The sequence below is a fragment of the Lepisma saccharinum genome, chromosome 1 (genome assembly GCF_977018435.1).
Source record: "Lepisma saccharinum chromosome 1, izLepSacc3.1, whole genome shotgun sequence".
Lineage (NCBI taxonomy): Eukaryota > Metazoa > Arthropoda > Insecta > Zygentoma > Lepismatidae > Lepisma > Lepisma saccharinum.
Genome location: NC_139229.1, coordinates 20,372,535 through 20,395,633, shown reverse-complemented (window position 1 = coordinate 20,395,633; position 23,099 = coordinate 20,372,535). Strand labels below are relative to the sequence as shown.

Genomic DNA, 23,099 nt, shown 5'->3' with positions numbered 1-23,099 from the left:
TTAAAACAACAAATCAATCAATCAGTCAATCCACATAACTTACGACCATTTTAATATCAGGTAGTCTTTCTCCACATAACTTATGGCCATTTTAATATTAGGTAGTCTTTCTCTTTCTCCACATAACTTATGGCCAATTTAATATCAGGTAGCCTACACGTTGTGAAAATCTGGCAGTGTTGTAGTACATCGTCACCCTGATGTAACTATGTATGAAGTCACCGACCAGTTCAGTATCAGGCCAGTTCGGTGGCCGAGAGCGTTAAGTGGTCGACTTTAGACTCTGGTCAGTAAGGTTATGACTACAAGCAGAAAAACTACACTTCGTGAGAGCCGTGTAACTGGCAGATGACGTCACAATGCAGTACAATGTCTGACAGGAGATATGTGGGCAAAAACTGCCTCGCGTGTGCAATATGCATTTACGCTCAGAGTGTGTATTGCGTGAGCAATAGGAGACGGACCTCTTGAAGTCTTCAACTAAAAAAGTGACAGCTTACTTGTTCAGATCAATTAGCTATCTGTATGTACAAATTGAGCTAAGTTGCTTTGAGATAGCATCACGAAATGCTATCCTATAAGTAGAGCAGTGGCACCGGTTCACCAACCGAAAATGGCGCTCGGTGGCGCTCGCAGTGTTGCCAACCCCCTACTCGAAAAAATCACCAAGGTTTTTGTTTTTGGGTATAACCTAACCTCAAGCAAGGAGCTGGCAACGCTTGAGGCTTTCTCGCAGTGTTGCCAACTCACCCCAAGAATATTTCACCATGTGATATTTTACAAGCGAAGCTAACCTACGAATGGGAGTTGGCAACACTGATTAGTGGAGGTGCACGGGTTCTGCAACATCAATTGGCGATCAGTGTTGCCAACTCACCTCAAGAATATTTCACCATGTGATATTTTACAGGCGAAGCTAACCTACGAATGGGAGTTGGCAATACTGATTAGTGTAATCAGCTCAGTTGAGCGCCATCAATTGGCGATCAGTGTTGCCAACTCACCCCAAGAATATTTCACCATGTGATATTTTACAAGCAAAAATAACCTACGAATGGGAATTGGCAACACTGACTAGTGGAAGTGCACGGGTTGAGTGCCATCAATTGCGGTTCAGTGTTGCCAACTCACCCCAAGAATATTTCACCATGTGATATTTTACAGGCGAAGCTAACCTACAAATAGAAGTTGACAACACTGGTAACATCAATTGCGGTTCAATGTTGCCAACTCACCTGAAGAATATTTCACCATGTGATATTTTACAGGCGAAGCTAACCTACAAATAGAAGTTGACAACACTGGTAACATCAATTGCGGTTCAATGTTGCCAACTTACCTGAAGAATATTTCATCATGTGATATTTTACAGGCGAAGCTAACCTACAAATGGGAGTTGGCAACACTGACTAATAGAAGTGGCCAGGGTTGCGTCCGAATCAGCAGCAGATGTCACCTAGAGCGCTGTTTCATCCGGGACTCAGCCAATCTCTGTTGTCCGAATTTGCGGTAGACGTGGAGTCGGAGGGAAGAGCAGAGAGGCGCGACAGATGCACGCTTGAACTCGCTGTGACGCTGCGCTTGGCAGCCATATTCTAACTTTCACTTTGTACAGACAATATTTACTGATTAGAGGATGTAAAACTCAGTTATATTTTAATATTTTTTCGATAATACTGAATGCAGAAAACGTAAATGATGAAATAGCGTGTTATATTTTTAATGTGAGTAGTTAGGTGGAAATTATTGTCATGTTTGTTTGCGCCCCAGAGCGCGGTGGGTGAAGTTCGGGCTGACACCTGGCGGGAAAAGTGACAGCCGTACTACAAGGGGACATGCAGATTCGGACGACTTGGACGCGACTTCGAGTGCACGCGAGAGCAACGGGGGAGAACGGGATGGAGCGCTTGCCAATCCGGACACGGCTTTTGTAAACCTCTCTCGGGAACGATGTGCCACACACGCGCGCGCGCGCCTATCGGTAGATTATGTTTCGCGTATTTATTCGTTGCGCTGACACAGCGTGATGAGTAAATAATGCATTTTCTCATTTTTGAAGTACGAATGCACTTTATCGTAATCTTCCAAGTCCCGGGGACACTAATGTTTGTATATCGTGACTTTTGTAAACCTCTCTCGGGAACGATGTGCCACACACACACACGTGCACGCGCTGGCGCCTCTTATTATTTTGTGCAAGAAAAAGATGTTAAACCTGTTAAAACTGCTCTGTAACCCTCTCGTTCTTCACGTCGTACGCGAAAGACTTCTCTGCAATCAGGATAACGCTGCACACGGTATCATCGGGCAGCGCGTCGTGGAACTCGCAGACGATTTTGATGTTGGTGCGATCGTTGACCACCACCTGCTTCCTCTTCGTCGTATTGATGACGAACATCGGCCTGCGGATTTTGAATTCGCTGGGCGTGTAGTACACGTCCACGTTTCCCTCGGTCACGCGCTTGTAAGCCGTGTAAGCTTCGTAAAGTTTTAGGTAATCGTCTTTGGTCATGTCGAGGTTGTAATTCTCGCGCGGGAACACTTCGTTCCTACCGTTCTTCAGGTAAACATTTTTGATCTTGCAGTCGTCGAACTTACTGGAATCTTTTTCCTGGTTGTTATCGCGACCGGTTTGAAAGAGCACCACGACGAAATCTGGCATGTCGAACTGTATGTTGTTGAACTGCGTCGTCACGTCGAATTCCATGTGACTTCCCGACGCCACCTTCTGCACGCACTGGTAACCGTGAAAGTGAATCGGCACCTGCGGACTCTTCAAGATCTCCGCTTTGTACTTGAGGGCGTAGTTCGTCTCGTATTCCACGATCGGCATTCTCAATTCCATGCTTCGGATGACGCACTTGGCTGCTTCGGGTAATGTGTTGGCTATCGGCGTGCCGTCGGCGTTCAAGTTGGTGTATCGCATCAGTGCGCCGTTGTCGTTGGCCGCTCTTCGAAACGTGACGCGCAATCCTCCCTTCCACATGATCTCTTTGTAGTCGGAGAAGAATCCCGGCAGCAGACGCATGGGAAAGAGCACCGTGTGACTTCTCGTCGATATTTTTGTTCCCGCTTCGAATCCTCCCGCTTGATAGTATGCCGCGTCTGTTTTGGATAATTTCAATGTTCCCACTGCCGTCGACGTGATGCCTGGATAATCTATTCTGTCGATGACGGTGTTGTGTTTCCTCACCTCCACCTGCGAGAACAGGTGAGGTACGAAGTTGTCCACGAGTTTCAAATTTGCATTGGGTGGAAACGCTTCTCCACTTTCCTTCTTCACCACGTCGAATTGAAGGTAGAGGTCCGCTCTGTGAGGATGAACGAACCCGTCGCCTACGTCCACGTCGTATTCGATCTCCCTGTTTGCTTCGTTGAGATTGGCGAACGTGCGACGGTTCGGAGGGAAAGATTGCAATTCGTAACTTTCGATTTGCTCCATTTTTACTATGCGTGTTATTTATTATACGTTGATCTCCACGATGGCAGTGGTCGTTGCACCTGCGAAATCCACCACGTCTCCTTTCTCGTTTGTCACCACCAACTCTATGTCGTCTATGCGGTTGCGGCATACTGGAAAATAGATCGGCGAAGAGGGTGTGTAGATGATCGGTTCCATGAATTCGGAACTGGGTTTGAATGTGGCTATGATTCCTGTCTGCTTGTGACTTCCTAACAATCCGTCCGAGGATTTTGTGATCATGCCTTCCGCCACGTTGCAGTGAACGTTTAGAGTTTCTATGGCTAGAAATTTAGGAATGTTGGTTGCCGTATGTTTGATGCCAGCTTCGAGTTTGGTGTCGTTCTCGAAACCTAAAAGTTCTCCCATGGTGCCCAGGTCCACGGTCTCCGTCGCGGATAGGATTTCCACTCTGTGCGTGACCGAATTTTGAGAAAGGTACGTGCCTTTGGGTAACTGAGCTTGCAAAGTGGAAAGATTGTATTGACCTGGCGTGACGACGATGTGTTCGCTTCCGACGCTAATTTTGTTGTTGTGCTGCGTGACGTTAGGTATGAGGTACATGCTGTAGAATGCACGCAGAGCTACGGATTTAGGATAGACGATGTCATCGTGCAGCGTGAGTTTCAAGATCGAAGATTCGCTTGTGAGATGGAACACGCCCATTGTGTTTCAGGTTCCACAATGCTTTCTGAAAATGTTCCACCGACGGGTTATTTATTTTAGACATGTATGCGAGAACAGAAAGGCATAGGTGGCCGCAGTTAACATCGGTGAAACCCTGGATGCGTTTGTCATTGTAGTAGAGGTTGGCAACACTGAGATACTTCACCAACCTGGCAGGCGGTGTGCCACCGAACGAATCGAAAACAAATGCTTTGTCATCGTTAATTTTGAGGTAGCATATCCAATGTGTACCAGGATTTTTGTAACTGTCCAGGTTGACCACGCCATACTCTTTTTTCTTCACAGCAGAGGGTAGAGAATCGGACATGAAAACACCCCTGAAGTTTTTTATTCCCAACGGTTCGATTAGAGATTCAATATCGAAGTTGGACAGGGCTTTTTCTTTTTTTTATATTTCTTTAAAGCATCGAGGTTGCTTTTTTGTTTTTTGGTTATACCTTTCCCTTTCTTCTCCATAGCCAGGTTGTGACGTTTTTGTTCTTCCAACTCCGCCTTGTTCTTCTTCGAGTCGATGACGGTTTTTGCGATGGCGGCGCTTCCGCCGGCCAAACTTCCAACGGCCCCCAATGCTGCCAGGATGGCCGGGATGCTGAATATGAAACCTCCGATTTTTTGCTGTTTCCGCGAACGCTGCAAGCGTCTCAATTGAGGTGTGCTGAGAAGTAATTTCATTCCGTGTCCTTTCGTCAAGCAAGAACGTTTCTTCTCGCGTTGTTTCTTGGTGAGTAACCCATCGAGGGCACCTAGATTTTTCAGATTGGAGTATGGTATCTGGTACACAACACCCTTGGGCTTCATGTTGATGCTCTATATGTTATCTTCACGGTATGTTATTTATATATATGTTCTAGGATTTTTTTTTGTGTAATTTTTTTTGGTATGTTATTTATATATAAATGTTCTGAGATTTTTTTTTTTGTTCCGTGTAATTTTTTTCAAGGATATACTTCGCGCAGAGTCGTTACACAAATTCTATTACGTGCTTTGTTTTTTTACCAAGAAGTTCTTTTGTACCCTTGTACACGATTCGAGTTTTGTTCTCGATTAAAATAGCTAGCTTCTCGTCGGATAACATGTCAGCGTATCGATCTGGTAAAAATAGACTGTATTGTGCGTTGAGCAACAGACGCGCCTTGGGGCCATACTGGGTAGAAACAATTGAACCGGAAGTTATCGTGTAAGGTTTGTCCACTTCTAATTCCTGAATTTTTACATATTCGACTGATGAATTTAGCATTTGTTTTAATGCTTGGGCGTCTAGTGATTGTTTACTCATTTTATAAATGGCAAACACAATTGGAGTTTTTTTTTTTTTACGTAGTGTTATTTATATACCGAAGAAATTTTTTTCACGGGTTGAGAAACTTTTTTATTTCTACACACCCCATCCAAGTTTTTGTTTCGTGTTCATGGCGATGGTGGTGCCCAGTGCTGCAACTCTTTCTCCCAGCGAAGCGTCTCTGCTAACGAATCTTTCGAAAGCTGCGTGCTCTAACTTTCTGTCTGCTTCGTGACGTGCATCCAGATCGGTGCGAGTGGTGTTGTAAGCGATGTCGTGATCTTTGCATGCGGCGTCCAACAGATTCACACCCTTGTCTCCTCTCTCCAATCTTTTCTCGAGTTTGGTACCTGGTCCGCAGTACTGGTAGCCAGGTAAATGCATCTCGAAAGGTAACTTGTTGATGATGTCGTTCACGAGACCCTTTCCTTCGGCCACGTTCCAGAATCTCGGAGGCAGCGTGTTGATGATTTTAATGAGGTACCCTATGCCCTTGTCGTCGTTTACGATGAAGTTGGAAAGTTTTGTGCTGATCATGTCCACGATGCCAACCTTCTCGTTGTAGAAATTACGATTGCCTGCATTCTCCTCTCCTGCAATAACCAACAATCGGTCTATGAGCTTGCGCACGTCGTCCACCCACACAAACTCTTTGGGCAGGGTGTTGTAGAGTTTGACGCCGCTGCCTGTTTTCACCTGGTTCCATATCGGCTTGATGAGATTCCTGTATTTTTCGCCGCTGCTCGATTTCACCCTATTCTGCGTAGCGTCGTTGTTCTGGTACAAGGCGTCCGTCATGATCAGAATTTCCTTGTAACTCTGGTAATCTTCTTCGGTGTAATCCTTCGGCTGCTTTTTGGCAACGAGTTCCCACAGTCCCACCGTACCCGGATACCTGTTCCAGCTATTCTTATCGCCTAAATTGACTTTAATGTCGTTGCCTTCAAAAGTCACCTTCGATTTCCCAATCTTCCATACCACACCGCCGCCTTCATTGGTTTCCATGGTGGGATACAATCCGAACACTTCATCCTTGTCGAACTTACCCGTACTCAGGTAGTCTCGTGCCAAAGGTCCCAACTCGATCTTATCCAAAGACGACGACGTGCTGCTTATGGCTCGACGTCCTGGCGGTACGTCCTTCAGTTCAAACGGCGTTGAAGGAATGCTCGAAATAGGCGTGGGTACGGTGTAACTTTTAGCTGCAAGTGGTACGAGTTCGTTGATCAAATTTTTATTTTGTTCTGTGACGCCTTTAATTTCTTTACCTAGATCGCTGATGGCATCGATCACAGGTTGATCTTGACGTTTCTTCTCTTCGTAGAATCCGCGATTCTCGGATTTCCAACCTTTGAAGCGTTTCGCGAGGTAGTTTCGCAACTTGAGATTTTCGTCTTCGATTTTTCGTTTCGCCATAACGTTATTTATACACGTCGTTTCTCACAACGTTGCAACGTTTAGAAAGTCGTTGATTTTGTTTCTATATTTTCCGTCGTTGGGTTTTCTCGTCATGTCGATCGTCGCGAATCCGAAATCGTCACTGTTCCAACAGTGGGAGCAGCAGCGTTCCGAAAATTGATTGTAGTTCATGTCTCCGCCTACGTAGTCATCGTACGCGTGCTTGAGGTTGGTGTGATCTTGACGAAACAAACATATGAAATTAGCGTTGTCGCGTACTAACTGTTTTGGAATTTTGGAAAACGTTTGAGCTAGGAAGAAGCAATCTATTCCTTTGTGACGACCTTGCGTGAAAAAGTTGCGAATTTCATTTTGATTTTCCAGGATGACATCGTCGAACACAACGACTGAATTTTCACGACAATCGTCGAGTGGTTTTATTTCCGAAGCGAACGTTGCAATGTCCAGACCATCGTACAGTTTTATCAGTTGCTGGTATTTCGCTTGTTCGAGACTTTTCGAAAATACGTAGAGGTGCCTGTTCTTCCAATCTAACCAATTCGGTGCGAGGAGAAAATTGTCCACGAGCAGTGTTGTTTTCCCACACCCTGAAGGGCCTACGATTAGACAACGGATGCTGTCGGGAAGCAACTCGCCGTTCTTTTTTTTCGTTTGACTTTCCGAATCAGGTAGACGTTTCACGACATTCCACGCACTCATAGAATCACTTCGTTCGCGTCGATCCAACTCTTTTCCGGAAGCCCCAGCCATTTCACCAATAGTTTGTCACCTTTTCTACGCAATACTTTCTCGATAAGGTACGTGTTAGGATGTTTTGTTTTAGAGAGTTCCTCTTCGTAAAATCTTCCTTTCAAAATCTCGTTGCTACTATCTTTTATTATATACGTGTGCCGGTTTCCGGGTAAAACTCGAACCACCGTAAAAAGTTCTGTACTCCAATTTTTTGTGAATCCCTTCTCGAAGGTGCGTTTGAATTTGCTGATCCTCACCTGGTCTCCAATTTTGAATTTTGATTTCTTGGTAGTCGTGGGAGTGTACTTTGGACAGTAAACTGTAGAAATTAAACGCTGCTCGTCAGATTTTGTAACATCAGCTGGCTTCATGCCTATCGTTCTGTGTACCGTATCATTATAGGTGTCGACGAGTTCCGGCAGTATGTCGACCCATTTGTAATTTCCTCGAAGCGTGAATCGTTTCCACATGTGTGTTTTCAAGGTTCGATTAAATCTTTCCACGATGCTGGCTTTGATGTGACTGAAGGTTGAATAATGTCGAATGTCGTGTTTCCGAATAAACTTTTGGAATACAGCATTGTAAAATTCCTTCCCCTTGTCTGTTTGCAAAAACCGAGGTCGTCTGCCGCTTTCGCGAAAAATTGTCTTGAATGCTTCCGTGACGCACGTTCCCGTTTTGGCTTTCAAAGGTAGAGCCCATGCGAATTTCGAAAACGTGTCTATGACGGTGAGGAGGTACTTGTTACCCTTGTTCAATTTATGCACATTTTTTAGATTGCCGCTACTCATCTCCACGAGGTCACTTTGCCAGAGGTCATCGATGCTCTTGGTTACCACCGCCAAACGTTGGTAGTTGCGGCGTGCAGGTTTATGCAATTCTTCGACGATGGCTTGCCTAGACATTTTTTAGAGATTACGTTTGAAGAGAAGCACCAGCGTGATGGGATTCAAAGAGGGTGGCACTTCGCTCGTGTTTTGAATGATCAGCTTATCGCCGGCACTCACGTCGAAAACGGTGAGATCTTCGTCTTCGTGTATTTCATATATGTTGCGCGTTTCGTTCCAACGTGCCAGAGGAATGTTTCCTGCTTTCTGAACACCACGATTCGATATCAAGGTCATGGTGGGAACGCTAGCTTTTCTGCCGTGAGACCAGTACGAAAATTCGTTTATCTGAATTGTACCATCGAGGAGAAACTTGTAGTACGGATGATAAGGATGTAACATGTACAGTTTGTTACCTTCGACGAACGTGGAGATTCTCTGTTGATTGGGTATGCTGTTGATTTCGATGGCTTGCAGAGAATGCAGTTTAGCGAATTTAGTATCGACGCTAACGAGGTTGCTGTGAAGCTGTCCCAGTGTATTTTGTACGGGCAACAAATGTTCGACGATGGTATCCGTTACTGTAGAAAATGACGGTTTGATTTTCACTTCCACGTTCAACTGCTTGTAGTTTTCGTTGAGTTCTTGTAACTTGGCACCGAAAGAGGCCAGCGTCGATTCCTGCGTGGATTCCAACACTCCAACTTGATCTCTGATGTTGACGACGATACTCTGAAGGTTCTCGACTTGATTCAATTTCGAACTTTTCTCGGTAAGATCGTTCACGATGCTTCGCATCTCGGTAAACTGCGTGTGAAGGTCGGCGACGCTCTGCGAAGTGGGCAGCGTCGACACCAGCGAAGCAAGTTCGTCTCGAATCTGTTCCACGTTCGCCGTTTCCGTTTCCAGTCGTTTCAGCATACGTGATATGCTTCTTTTCAAAGCGTGCAATTCTTTGGAGGTGGGGAGATTGGCAACCCTACTCTCGAGATCGCTCAACGAACTTTTGATGTCGCTCGAATCGGATAGTGCCGTCACCGCCGTTTTCAATTTTTCCAAATCTTCGCTCGAAGGTACGCTCGTCCGTAACGATTCCAAGTCACCCTGTATGTTGTCCAGTACGTGATGAAAATGAGCAAGGTTCGATTCGACGTTCAAATTTTCTAAATATTCGATCTTCTGCTGAACCGTGCTCAACGTGTCTTGTATGCTCGTCAACGCACTTGCTTCAGCGTGAATATTTTTAATTTCTTCGTTGATCAACTCCAGAGACGCCTGAAGCGTAGCGATGGTGGTTTGAATGTGTTCGAAATCTTGATAAGCCTCCAATTGAATTTTTATGTTCGCGACGCTTTTGCCGATGACCTGCAGTTCGTCTGACGATGGTAGGTTCGTCATGGTATCTTCCAAAGTCTGTAACTTGGATTTAATTTCTTCCAACGTGCTGGCGAATTCTTCTTGTAATTTGGAAACAACAACATGCAAGTGTTCTACATCAATATCCTTCACGACGGTTTGAAGTTCAGAGAAATTTTTTTCGATTGCGGAAGTTCGTTCTTCGATTTCGAGTTTCAATTTTTCCAAATCTTCATTTTTCGATTGAAATTGTTGTAATTTGGCCAAATCATTTTGAAGCTTATCCACGCTCAACTGTATATTTTGAACATTGTCGTAAGAAGGTACGTCGACATAATTTTTTATGAGCGTTTTCAGTTCGGAATCGATTTTCAGAATGGGGTCCAGACATTGCGTTTGGAGCGTAGCAATCTCCGACTCTAAACTTTTGTTTAAGGTCTCCTGCAAAGCGATCAAATCGCTTCTCAACTTTTTAATTCTGACGTCCAACATGAGAATCTCTTCTGCGTGGTCTACACGTTTGGTGTGGCCGAAAATATCGTTAGGCATTTTGGTTAACGGTTATTTATAATAGGATAGACGATTCGTAATTCTACGAAGAGAGGAATAAGTTTGTCGTAATCTCCTAGGAGTTCAACGTATAAACAATCTCCTGCAGAAACATCGTACGTAATGTTAGAAAGCATCTTGTCGTGCTTGATTCGAAAAATGTTCTTGCCGGTAGATATTTTGATTTCGCCTACGTTTTCCGGATTCACGGTGATTTGAAGTTTTCCATCGATCGGAATTTTGTAAAAATGTAAATTGTTGTTGAAGACGTAAAACATCTTGCCCACATCGTCATCCAATTTCGTCCAAATGCTGTTAAGGTGAACAATCAGTAGACCGTTGAGTTTAGTTAACATGGAAGGTAGAAATTCATGATCTGTCGTCGCGCGATGTACAGTCTCCATGTTGGTTTGTTTTCGGAAACCAAAGAGATTCATAGGTATGCTGGTTATTTAAAATACGGTCAAAGTTTTTTGTAATAACAGTCAGTGTTTTTTTTTTTTTTTTTTTGTAATAACTAACAAAATGTTTTGTTTTTTTTTGTTTTTTTTTATGAATCTTCTGTTGAAGATGGGCATATGTTGCAGGTTTTGCTTTCTGCTAAGCGATAGTACCCCCACGGCAGTGTGTGGATTCCACATTGGAGAACGCACCTCTTGTCGTCGTTGGGATCCAGGGCAATCTTTCTCACCTGGTTGGTGGTCAACACATGGTCGACGCTCTGGATGCGCTGTTCTGCTCTTAGAACCGACGACCTGGTCTTGAGGCAATCCACGAAGTCCTCGAATGTGAGATGCTCCCGAACCACCTGTCTGCCGACACCCTTGGCCTTCTTGGTAACGCCACCCTCGGCTTTGATGGTATAGGCCTTGGCGCGAAGACCTGCAAACTCGAGAATTATATCACCGTTCTTCTCGTCTTTGAGTTTGCCAGGCTTCTTCTTGTTGCAAGTCGGGATTTTGTATCGGTTTGGCTGGGGATAGCCTGACGTGTCAAAGAGGTTCACAAAAGCTGGTACCGTGGCTATATCCCTGTACGCATCGGGTGAGTGGACGTGGTACATCAAACTATCTGTGTCCGTGTAGAGTAGGTTGATATTGTCGTTATAGTGCTGGCGTAGTATCCCATAATATATTTGAAACATGTGCAGTTTGCTCAGGTCTAATATTGAGGCACCAACATAAATTGGCTTGTTGAGCATCACCTTGTTCTTCCTCATATGCACTAGAGCAAGCTGCTCATTATAAATAGTCCTCGATTTAAATAACGGGTTTGCTACGAGCCTGCGACATTGTACTTTGTTTGATATTAGCCTCACATCTACATGATTTCGCACATTCTCCATAGTTTTCCCAAACACCGCATTGTTCATTAACTTGAAGAAATCGCGATCGAAATCAGAAGTGGCGACTGTACGATGTTCGGTGTTGAGCTCGATGTATGACCTCAACCATTGAGAATGCTCGAACATCAAAACTTGATGTACTGTGCGGACGGTAACCCCTTGCTTCATCAACCACCGGAGGTTTTGGTAGTGCAGGACATAACGCTCTTTGGGCTCGAAGTCCATGACGAGCTTCTTCTGGTTGGAATCGGGTGGACACTTGAACTCGGGTGCAGGGGGAAGATCGCAGAACAAATCCTGCAGCTTCTCGGAGAACTCGAGGTCCACCTCGGCAAAAAATCCGCATTCCTCATCGTTGAAACCTTCAACGTCGAAGTTGGAGGGATCAGCCCACTCGAAACCTCTAAAAGGGAGTGGCTGCATCATGGAGTGTCCGTAGAGGTTATTAACGTCCGTGTACATGATGTAGCTGGACGGTTGTGAGGGGTCGTAACCGGTGGCCATGTGATGGTTGTTGGCATGCGAGTGTCGCTGCGACACCTGGACCATTCCACCCCGCACGGCACGTTCCACAAACAGCATCATGTCTACGTCCGAAAGAAGCTCCAGCTCAATTTTCGTCACCAGAAACATGGCTGACCATGCCAGTCCGGGGAGACTATAGAAGTAGGCGGGATCCAGGTGGTAGATGGTCTTCGCAGTTGCACGAAACACCTGGATCACGTCGGCGAGGAGCGTCACATCAAGTCTGAGGTAGGCGTCGTGGTAGTCTCCGAGATTTTGGCAATCCAGCTCGCGCCACATGGACTGAGCATGGTTATAGTCATCCTCAGAGATGCCCGAGCCTCGCAGTTTGCTATAGAAGTTTGCTCGAGGAGGAAGCGACGTCTCCGCAAACTTGGTAGAGTCGGTGACGTATTCGTAGGGGTAGACCCCCTTACGCCTGAAGAGACTGGCGTCCAAGTTCGGAAAATTCGCAGAGGTGATGAGCATTTTCTCGTCGCTAAGCTTCCCCGCGAGAGCATCGAGGCTGGCCGGGAGGAACCTCAGGGAGTCGAGGAAGCGAAGTTCGACGGTAGAGTCGGATTCTGGGATTCGAACCCATTTGCTCACACTGATGTAACGCTCCTCGTTCTGCGCCAGGACGTTGATTCGCTCGTTGTCGTACCCAAGATGCTTGATCAGGTGGTGAAAGTCGTACCCCGAGCCATTGTGAAAAAACACAGGGATGAAGCGCGGGTCCCGAGCCAAGCGGTTGCAGTCGTTGCACCAAGGACCAACATACCTACCGTTAAAGTGATCGTGGTGTCGGACTTTACAGTTGTTGGCGGTGTACTCCTCGACGCAGACAGGGCAAGCGATGGCCTCGTCGTGTCTATGTTGATCGTCGGGGGACAGTGGGAGCATAGACTTGGGGGTCAACAGCACCTTCCCTATCTCGATAGCCTCGACAACCATCCTCTCGAGGAAGTGTTTGGCTGCGTCGAGACCACGGTACACGTAGGGCTCGGGGGCGATGGGTTGGTCTCGTCGTACCACAACGTATGCGAAACTGGATGCCTCTTGGAGTTGGTAAGGGGTAGTGGAGGAAACTTCGGGATCGGGATCGCAAGTGGACAGGGGTTTGAGGAAGGCCTCGAAATCCGCGATGATGATAGCAGGGTGCTCCACCATGGCGCCGTGCATGTGGAAACGCTCCACGGTGCCAGGTTTGGGCAAATCTGCCAGCCCCGGTTCGTTGGCTTTGCAGTAGAGCTTGTGGTTAGCGAGCTTCTCGGCAGCGATGTTGGGACCTCTGATGCGCTGGTAATCCTGCTGTTTTTGATTACGAAATTTAGACAAGCACCTGGGACAAACTTCTATGTGGTGTTCGTCTTTGCTCAGCTGGCTCGAAACAAGCCGAGAGAGGGAGCGGATGAGGGTGTAATGGTGGTGGGCCTTGTTCTTGATGAGTAGGAGATGGATTTCTCGAGCATCATTGTCCTCTACGTCGCTCACCCGGATAGGGTACACCACTTTTTTGTCGATGAGGCCATAAACATTGATGGCCAACCGAGGGTTGTGTGTACGGGCCTCGAACTTGCAAATGTCCGAGACCTCCACCGGGTAGCCAATCCCAGCAATGGCATCTTCCAGTTCTGGCTCGTAGGGTAGGTAGTGGTTAACTCGGCGTGGTTGTTTTTTCCGGTCGACAGGGTGCAACGCCGCAAGCACAGACCAAACGAAGCACTTGGCGTCACTGTTCTGAATGTTCAGGACAGCTTTTTTTGCCTTAATTGCTTCTGGTAAGGGGACGTAGCTGGAGGCGAAGAGAGGCACAAACTTGGAAAGTTTGACGCGCAGTTCGTGAGGCTCCCCACACAGCGAACCTCCCGAGCCCTTAGCTTGATGTTCCTCCTGCTTTGCCAGCAGCTCCTCGACAAACTTGTTGTAGATGACCTCGAGGTTGTCGACATCCGCCAGATGCAGCATCTTCGCCTTGGTGTTGTGGCAGAAGCTGTAAATTTCGTCAGACGGCTTCTTGTACCGGCAACGTAGCGATGCGTAGAATTTAGTGGAGGAGTGCGTAGCCAGTGCATTACTAAAAATAGAAACTATTTCTGCTCGCTTCTCCTCTAAAAAGCTACGAACATCGCAAGAGCCATCCGACAATTGAACGTAATCTCCTAATATTCCACCGAAAGCAGACCGGTCTGCTTTTATCGCAGGCTTGACGCGTTTAGCAGGTGGTGCATTGATGGAGGCTGCTTCTGCCTTCCTCTTGGTGGAGGTCGAAGGCTGGGCCCCAGATGTATTTTTGCTTAGACAAGTAAGCTTATGCTTCTTGACATACGCAATTGTAATGTATTTATTGCATCCGGAACACAGTTCGGTGGCAGCCAAATGCTTGCTTGGCACGCAGGTGCGACAATGTCTTGCAAAATTTTTGCTTGATATGGCTGTTTTGCACACAGGGCAACTATTCATGGAGCGCATTTTTTTTTGGGTATGTTTATTTATATGTGATCGGTTGGTGGTAGAGTGTTGTCTTCCTCAAATATGTGCTTTAATCAACCCTATAAAAAAATGGAAAAAATATATAAGAAAAATATGATTGTAGATAGAAAAAAAAAATATTGTATGCATGTGTAATTCTATTTAGCTTATTTTTGCTAGACACAAATCTTCTTCAGATTTTATTGCCCACTAATATATTTTTCTACCAATCTAATAGAAGTGTGAAACTGAAAATGTTCTGAGACAATCTTCTCTAGAATATTCTTCCCCAAAGCTAATGTTAACAACCTGTTGTAACCTAAGCATCGTGTGTATTGCATCCGGCGAAGCCACGCTAACGCCCAAGCAGCTCGCTATTATGTACCTGCACGCTCCGGATATGCTGACGATCTTCCATCCCAGCTCGCTGTTGTGTGCCTGCATGCTCCGGTTATCTCGCTCGCTCTGAAACAAAATATAAACAAAACAAATTGTATACACCCAAGCGACCCGCTATTATGTACTTGCATGCTCCAGATGTTGGGGGTAGGTGTACTGACGAGGCTCACCGTTGTGTAACTTTCGTCGTCCCAAGGCCTACGTATTGTTGATAGCACACGCAGAGAGGAGAGGGAGCAAAATTGTAGTTTTTCTAGATGTGTTTGCGCCATAATACAGAAATAATAAGAGGCGCCAGCGCGTGCACGTGTGTGTGTGTGGCACATCGTTCCCGAGAGAGGTTTACAAAAGTCACGATATACAAACATTAGTGTCCCCGGGACTTGGAAGATTACGATAAAGTGCATTCGTACTTCAAAAATGAGAAAATGCATTATTTACTCATCACGCTGTGTCAGCGCAACGAATAAATACGCGAAACATAATCTACCGATAGGCGCGCGCGCGCGTGTGTGGCACATCGTTCCCGAGAGAGGTTTACAAAAGCCGTGTCCGGATTGGCAAGCGCTCCATCCCGTTCTCCCCCGTTGCTCTCGCGTGCACTCGAAGTCGCGTCCAAGTCGTCCGAATCTGCATGTCCCCTTGTAGTACGGCTGTCACTTTTCCCGCCAGGTGTCAGCCCGAACTTCACCCACCGCGCTCTGGGGCGCAAACAAACATGACAATGATTTCCACCTAACTACTCACATTAAAACTATAACACGCTATTTCATCATTTACGTTTTCTGCATTCAGTATTATCGATAAAATATTAAAATATAACTGAGTTTTACATCCTCTAATCAGTAAATATTGTCTGTACAAAGTGAAAGTTAGAATATGGCTGCCAAGCGCAGCGTCACAGCGAGTTCAAGCGTGCATCTGTCGCGCCTCTCTGCTCTTCCCTCCGACTCCACGTCTACCGCAAATTCGGACAACAGAGATTGGCTGAGTCCCGGATGGAACAGCGCTCTAGGTGACATCTGCTGCTGATTCGGACGCAGCCCTGGCCACTTCTATTAGTCAGTGTTGCCAACTCCCATTTGTAGGTTAGCTTCGCCTGTAAAATATCACATGATGAAATATTCTTCAGGTAAGTTGGCAACATTGAACCGCAATTGATGTTACCAGTGTTGTCAACTTCTATTTGTAGGTTAGCTTCGCCTGTAAAATATCACATGGTGAAATATTCTTCAGGTGAGTTGGCAACATTGAACCGTAATTGATGTTACCAGTGTTGTCAACTTCTATTTGTAGGTTAGCTTCGCCTGTAAAATATCACATGGTGAAATATTCTTGAGGTGAGTTGGCAACACTGGCAACATCAATTGATGGCACTTAACCCGTGCACCTCCACTAGTCAGTGTTGCCAATTCCCATTTGTAGGTTAGCTTCGCCTGTAAAATAACATGTGGTGAAATATTCTTGGGGTGAGTTGGCAACACTGAACCGCAATTGATGGCACTCAACCCGTGCACTTCCACTAGTCAGTGTTGCCAATTCCCATTCGTAGGTTATTTTTGCTTGTAAAATATCACATGGTGAAATATTCTTGGGGTGAGTTGGCAACACTGATCGCCAATTGATGGCGCTCAACTGAGCTGATTACACTAATCAGTATTGCCAACTCCCATTCGTAGGTTAGCTTCGCCTGTAAAATATCACATGGTGAAATATTCTTGAGGTGAGTTGGCAACACTGATCGCCAATTGATGTTGCAGAACCCGTGCACCTCCACTAATCAGTGTTGCCAACTCCCATTCGTAGGTTAGCTTCGCTTGTAAAATATCACATGGTGAAATATTCTTGGGGTGAGTTGGCAACACTGCGAGAAAGCCTCAAGCGTTGCCAGCTCCTTGCTTGAGGTTAGGTTATACCCAAAAACAAAAACCTTGGTGATTTTTTCGAGTAGGGGGTTGGCAACACTGCGAGCGCCACCGAGCGCCATTTTCGGTTGGTGAACCGGTGCCACTGCTCTACTCCTATATATAAGCTTAGCCAGCCAGTAGGACAATTGTAACATTATTATCAAATTATATCAATTGAAGTTGAGTGACAAGTTCAATTACGTCAAGCTAGTTGCATTATGTGTCTACCCTTTTTTACACAGAACTTCCGAAAGTCATCAGCGTTGATATAACTCGCCTCGGTTTATTTTTTGTAGGGTTAGTAAGTGCTTAAGCAATTGGTCGTAAACCATAATACACCATATATTTACATTAAAGGTAGTGCATAACATTCTAAATACAGTGCATATTTACATCAAAGACAGTGCTTAACATTCTAAATTCAGTTTTATAAGTACTAAGGCAGCCCACGTGTAAGTCATTAGTTTGGATGAGTTTAATCTAGTCGATGATCAATTCTTGGGCCTAAGGAGCAACCCTGTGGGAAGACACCCAAATGCCAAGATCTCTTCCACGTAGTACACTCTGGACTGCAGTTTGCAGGCTAACGAGACTCTGGCGTCTGGTCTCTAGAATCCTCAGTAAGTCTCGTGCTGTGTCGTCCACATATGTTTGTGATTGTCCCTTCATCCATTTTACCTTATCACGATTCATCCTCAGATTATCCAAAAGTGGCAGAAAAGCGAAGTAAAATGTATCACTCAATCAGTAATTAATGGATGATAAAATCTGGAGGGGGAGTAGATGTAACATTAATTTATTTCGTCCCTCATACTCAAACTCAAACATTAAGAAGCTTTAAAGTGCTGGTTGGTTTGTAGTGTTAGTCTATAACGACGTTAGGTGCTGTGGTGATCCCTTATTTACTAGTAATACAATGACATAAGTCGTTAAAAACAGCATATTTACGAGGTATTTTCACACAAACTGCCATTTTTGCGTTCGGGCTTCATAGTTAACCTCAAGAACTTTTCATTCATAGGTAATTAGTGTTAGAGAAGTAACACTTGTTATAAAAGTACGTATGTGATCACATTGCAAAATATTGCATAATTTTTCTCTGCAGCATTTTAGTGATTAAGCAAAGGAAAATTAGCTCATTCAATGTGGCACACGTGACTCTCATTATCTGCAAATCGCCATTCCCTTCGGACGACATGTCGATCCCTATTTGACAATTATTCCACCTGATGATCGTATTAGTAACCCAGTGGAGGCGGGTGACTAAACTCATCGCTGAAACAAGACTTCAAATTCAATTACATCGACGTGCCCACATGACCACAACCTTGCTCTCCCCTTGTCATCGATTTAAGCTGCGTTTTATATAAACGTTCCTCATTAAAATAATATATTCCAGGACCTTCTCTACTTTTCTGGTATTGAATTACGCTAGTCAACAAAATTCTTAGAACTTTTCATGTTGAATTCAAAATATGCGGTGAAAATATTTACATCAACCATGGTTTTCCTGTGATGAAGCTTTTCTATATGTCTATGCAAGGACACATTGCGTAACAATTCATTTTCAATCTTTCGACTCCCGACGTTTTTCAAAGTATTTTTTCTAACATGTATGATTTTACTTAAGAAACAAGTAGGCCTACCTTTTCTTGCGAATTCCGTTTTTTAACGTTTTAACGCGAGGTGATTTTAACATGCTGGTTTGGAATTTGTCCTCTAAATCACACAAAAACAAAAGTTATATATGATGTGATGGGTAATCTTAAGGGGTTTGAGATCGAAAATTACGGGAATTCTTCTTGCGGTCATTTAGTACAACTCCCCTGGCCTATAAAGTAAATACTTGGGGGTAGAGGGAGTAACTGATGAAACAATCTCTATGTGTTGTACCAAGGACGAGAATGTTCGAAGCCTTGCAGCCACACCCTCTATATCCCTCTATGACATGGTATACCTTGCGTATACATATACAGGTCAGGGATAGTAAAAACATTTATCCTTCCTGAAATCATTCGAATTTACAACTTCGATAACTTATCAAATTTATGTTTAAACAATGACAACAGTTCTCTATTAGTCAATACAAAGGAGTCGATAAGGAAACAAGGTCGTTTTTAAAATAAGGAAGAGCTGATGGTAAGATAAGTCTGTCTGTCACCATATCACGATATCTATGGTTTCTTCAAGAAGCTGGGCAAAGTACATAGGACACTTCAGCGAGTTACTTGTAGTAGAAAAATCAATGTCCAGGAAAAATCAAACCAATATTTCCTTCCGAAGAGCCTGAACACACGGCAACCACATTTTCCCTATTGGTTAATTGGTTATTAGGTTAAGTATTGGCATACTAATAATCTAAAACATTATTTTGATTGATTGATTTTATTTTACTTCGCATTTTTGCCTCTTGGCTAATTTGCGAAGATGGAGATGAGTGCTGATATGATGAATGGACCCTCACAAACATCCATGCCCAGGCCGGGATTCGAACCCGGGAGCCCTGGCGTCGCAGCGCGATGTGCTAACCACTCATCCACAGGGTCTGGAAACATTATTTTGAGATAGAAGCATCGTTACGTTTGAGTTATTAGGGGAGCATGCTGCATAATAGTCTACACCACTATCATACATCCTATGTTTCCCGCATTATTAGTGGGGATGCGTCCCTTGTCTCCCCTGCTAACGATGCCCGTGATTAGAATGGTGTAAAAATTTGGATAGGGCAGTTGTTAGTTACCCTCCACATTTAAAATATACATAATAGGTTATTGAAATGAAAAAACAGGTTTTTAGTTAATGTAGCAATTATAAAGCTTTTAATTGCGTATTGAAGAGGACTAATATTTTAAGGGTTTAATCTTATGATAATACTATAGTACTAATGAAATTTACAGTTAAACATGCTCTTAAGACTGAAATTATGATTTTAACTCTTTATTTTGTAGTCGTTGCCCCAAAGTCAATTTTATTTTTGGCGTGACATGTCAATACATAATCAGTGCTTTCAATAGTCAGTGCTTCCATGAATGAAAATAGATGCTTTTTTCGTATTTTTCTTACTTTGCATCGCTCTCTATGTAAATCTGACGATGAGGATTGATGAAAAGAGATGTGGAGACAAACACAACGAAACATTCAACGTGGATTCGAATCTACGACCTCTAGCTTCATAGTACGCTACGCTAACCACCCCTTCTCGCAGGTTGGCACACTTCCTTTGTAGGATTGATGTATTGAGTTGGCGTTTTAAGTCCACTTTGTGCACAGATAGGCTAATCGGGACTGGCTACAATTCAAATTGGGATCCGAACCACTATGTGCCTCCACCAGGTATCGAACCCGGTACCCCCTGATTACAAGGCGACGACGCTACCACTGCGACATCGGGAGACCCTCCTTTGTGGGAGTTTGAAGCAAATTCCATCTTAAGGATACGCCTTCAGGCTCAGTTTTTAACATGGGTATGGACAATTTCGTTTGCGGTTCTCAAATGTCGTTCTTGTGTCACACAAGACTAGACTAATGATTATGTTTCCTTGTCTTATGTCCTCTTCTACTCCCCGCAGCTGGTACAATAATGGTGCCGTGGCTAATGCATATGACTAACGAAGTAAATTGAGATGTTAGAATTGCAAAGAAGGCAAGAGTGTTTGTTGACACGTTGTGTGCATTGATACACAAGGCCACCATTGTCATTCAATAATCCTTGTCCCCAATATGTTCTCTGACATTAATAAGACACTTGACAAGCGAGTCACGCTCAATTACCACATGTATAAGATGCACTTTGTATGCATGTAAAATGCAACAAGTTGAAACTTTGTTTACGGCGGTATTGTGTTTAGAACCTATGAACATTTTTAGAAGATTGTAATGCAACGTCACGCGTTTTTCTATCTGTTTTGGTTCCTCGGGTATAGATAACTGAAAGACCGGCACTGATTGGTATCTCCTGACATTCTGTAAACCAAGCTGTGTTACCAGGTTGCGTACATATCAGGTGACACGAAGCATAATGTTTTTCTATCGATTTCTAAACCATGCAGAACCTTGTGACCATGTAGTTTTTATGGCTATTTATCAATGCTGACAAAACGATACTCTATCAGATTTAATTCAATCGTAATTCTGACCACAGAGTTTAAAAAAATCCACAGTTTACTTGTGAATTGGATACTGGCGAGTCACAGAAAACCGTAAAATATAGTAACAATAAGGTTCGGTAAAAGCGAACACAACCATTGGCCACCAAAGAACTTCACTATAAAGAAAGTTCACTGCAGTTTCAAGTAAAATATACTGTAGCTTATTTGTTTTATTCATTGCAAATTCACCGTAGTGAAAACAAACCCTGTTTTACCGTAATTCGGTAATGTATTTATGTTCACTTTTCAAGACACTTATCCATGCCTTCTCAGGGTATGGTAGTCACAGCAGATCAGTGTTTATAGTTTAACCTGGAAGCGTTTTTGCAGTTTAACTTTTGACATACATTTTAACAACGATGAAATATAATTAGAAATTACGGTAAAGCTCATTGCACAATGGTAAAATTCTATTGACTCGTACTTTACATTATGCGAATCATGAAGTTAGTTGCATTTGATTTTTTAAAAGGGGAATGAATTTATTGTTATTCGAGAGTGGAAGAGACTATCTGCAGGTATGCAGTATTAGTGAAAACAGTAATGAAAATAGGTTCAGCCTGAAATTAAGTGTACTCGAACTCCCCTTCCGAAAGGAGGGAAATCGAATCGAAACTCGACACCCTAGGCATCCTAATGCTGTACAAAGGCACGCGAGGTATTTTTCCTGACAAGAATGTATTGCATTTGTCGATTTGAGTGTTTGACATTGTCAGATGAATGCTAAACGGTAAAGGCTACGCAATACGCACCACCACGCATCGCTTTGCGCGCTGCGGATCGATTCCATGGAAGCTGATGACAGTGTGGGGCAATGGGGAACTGGAAAATATAAACAAACCGCCAAAAAAAAGTCTCGTTCAGCCTACATAACAGTGACGCTATTTTAATGTCCACACTGAGAAGGGTGCTTAAACCTGCAAATGATTTGGTTTCGGACCATCGAAAATGTATCTTACCTCTGTCGATTACAAGTCTGCCTGTGTCCCTCTGTCCAATTTCGTGCTCACTCGATCCGTTATCAGCTCTCCGATATTCACCGTGCAAATTCACCCTCACTTCACTGAACACTATGCGTTTTAGAAACGAACTTGAGTTTTTTCCTCTCTTTTTTAACTCGCTTGACAAACACACCACACCTCTTGACGTTTCGGATCGGCTCGGTGGGCGTTCGGAGTGGCTCGTGGCTGTGCCAGCGACTGACGGTGGATGCAGGCGCTGTACCGAGCAGCAACAGGACCCTTGTGGTGTGATTGTGAAGTCATCCGTGCGCGCCGACGCGGAGTTCTACGTAAATATGAGAAGACGACATTATCGCAAAGACAGTTTACAGAGCGTGCCTAGAGAAGTCCAGCTTTAGAGCGGTGCGAGTAATGTCACTGGAGAGGGTGGCCCGGGGGGATTAAAAAGTATCCCCCGCCCGAAAATTTCAGTAACCTGGCAGAGCATTCGGACAATAGCTAAGAAATTTGACAATCATGTTCACTTTGGCTTTCATTCAACGTAGAACGTACTCTGCAACTATACATTCCACTGAATACATAGTCCAAACAGTACGCCAAGGATGAGCAGACTATTACGCAATTTAAAAATAAAGTTTCAAGTCCTCAGCGCTCAACTGGGTTTTCATAATATGTTGTAAGAATTAAAAGAGCACAATTTAACTTCTTAACGTATTATTTCATATTAAAGATACCGACACAAACTCATTTGCAACTTTTTGACACAAGACATTTTAATCCAATCTTCTTACATTACAAAGACGAATCGAAATCAACAACTTAAAACAAATATCGACATTGATACAGCATTCTTAATCTTCATGGTTCCCTGTTAATTTTATAAACTTGTGTACATCAGAAATAAAGTAAATACTGTTATTCGTGAATGTAGAAGACAGTCACAACTCTCACAGTCCTCTTTATAATTAAAAGTCAAAATAAAGAACGAATTTAAATTATCGATCGTCTTGATAACTGTTAAATTCAGAAGTATAATAACTTAGATCAGGATAC

General features: G+C 44.1%; 1 protein-coding gene across 1 annotated transcript in view; it reads right to left on the bottom strand.

The window, feature by feature from the left end:
- The window catches only part of LOC145993428 (tubulin polymerization-promoting protein homolog), a 67,109-nt gene extending 44,794 nt beyond the window's left edge, over positions 1-22,315 (bottom strand). Inside the window, exon 1 of the mRNA XM_083129439.1 lies at positions 22,044-22,315. The gene's annotated coding sequence lies outside the window, so the exon portion shown is untranslated. The remainder of the gene's footprint in view (positions 1-22,043) is intronic.
- Between the last annotated feature and the right edge of the window lie 784 nt (positions 22,316-23,099).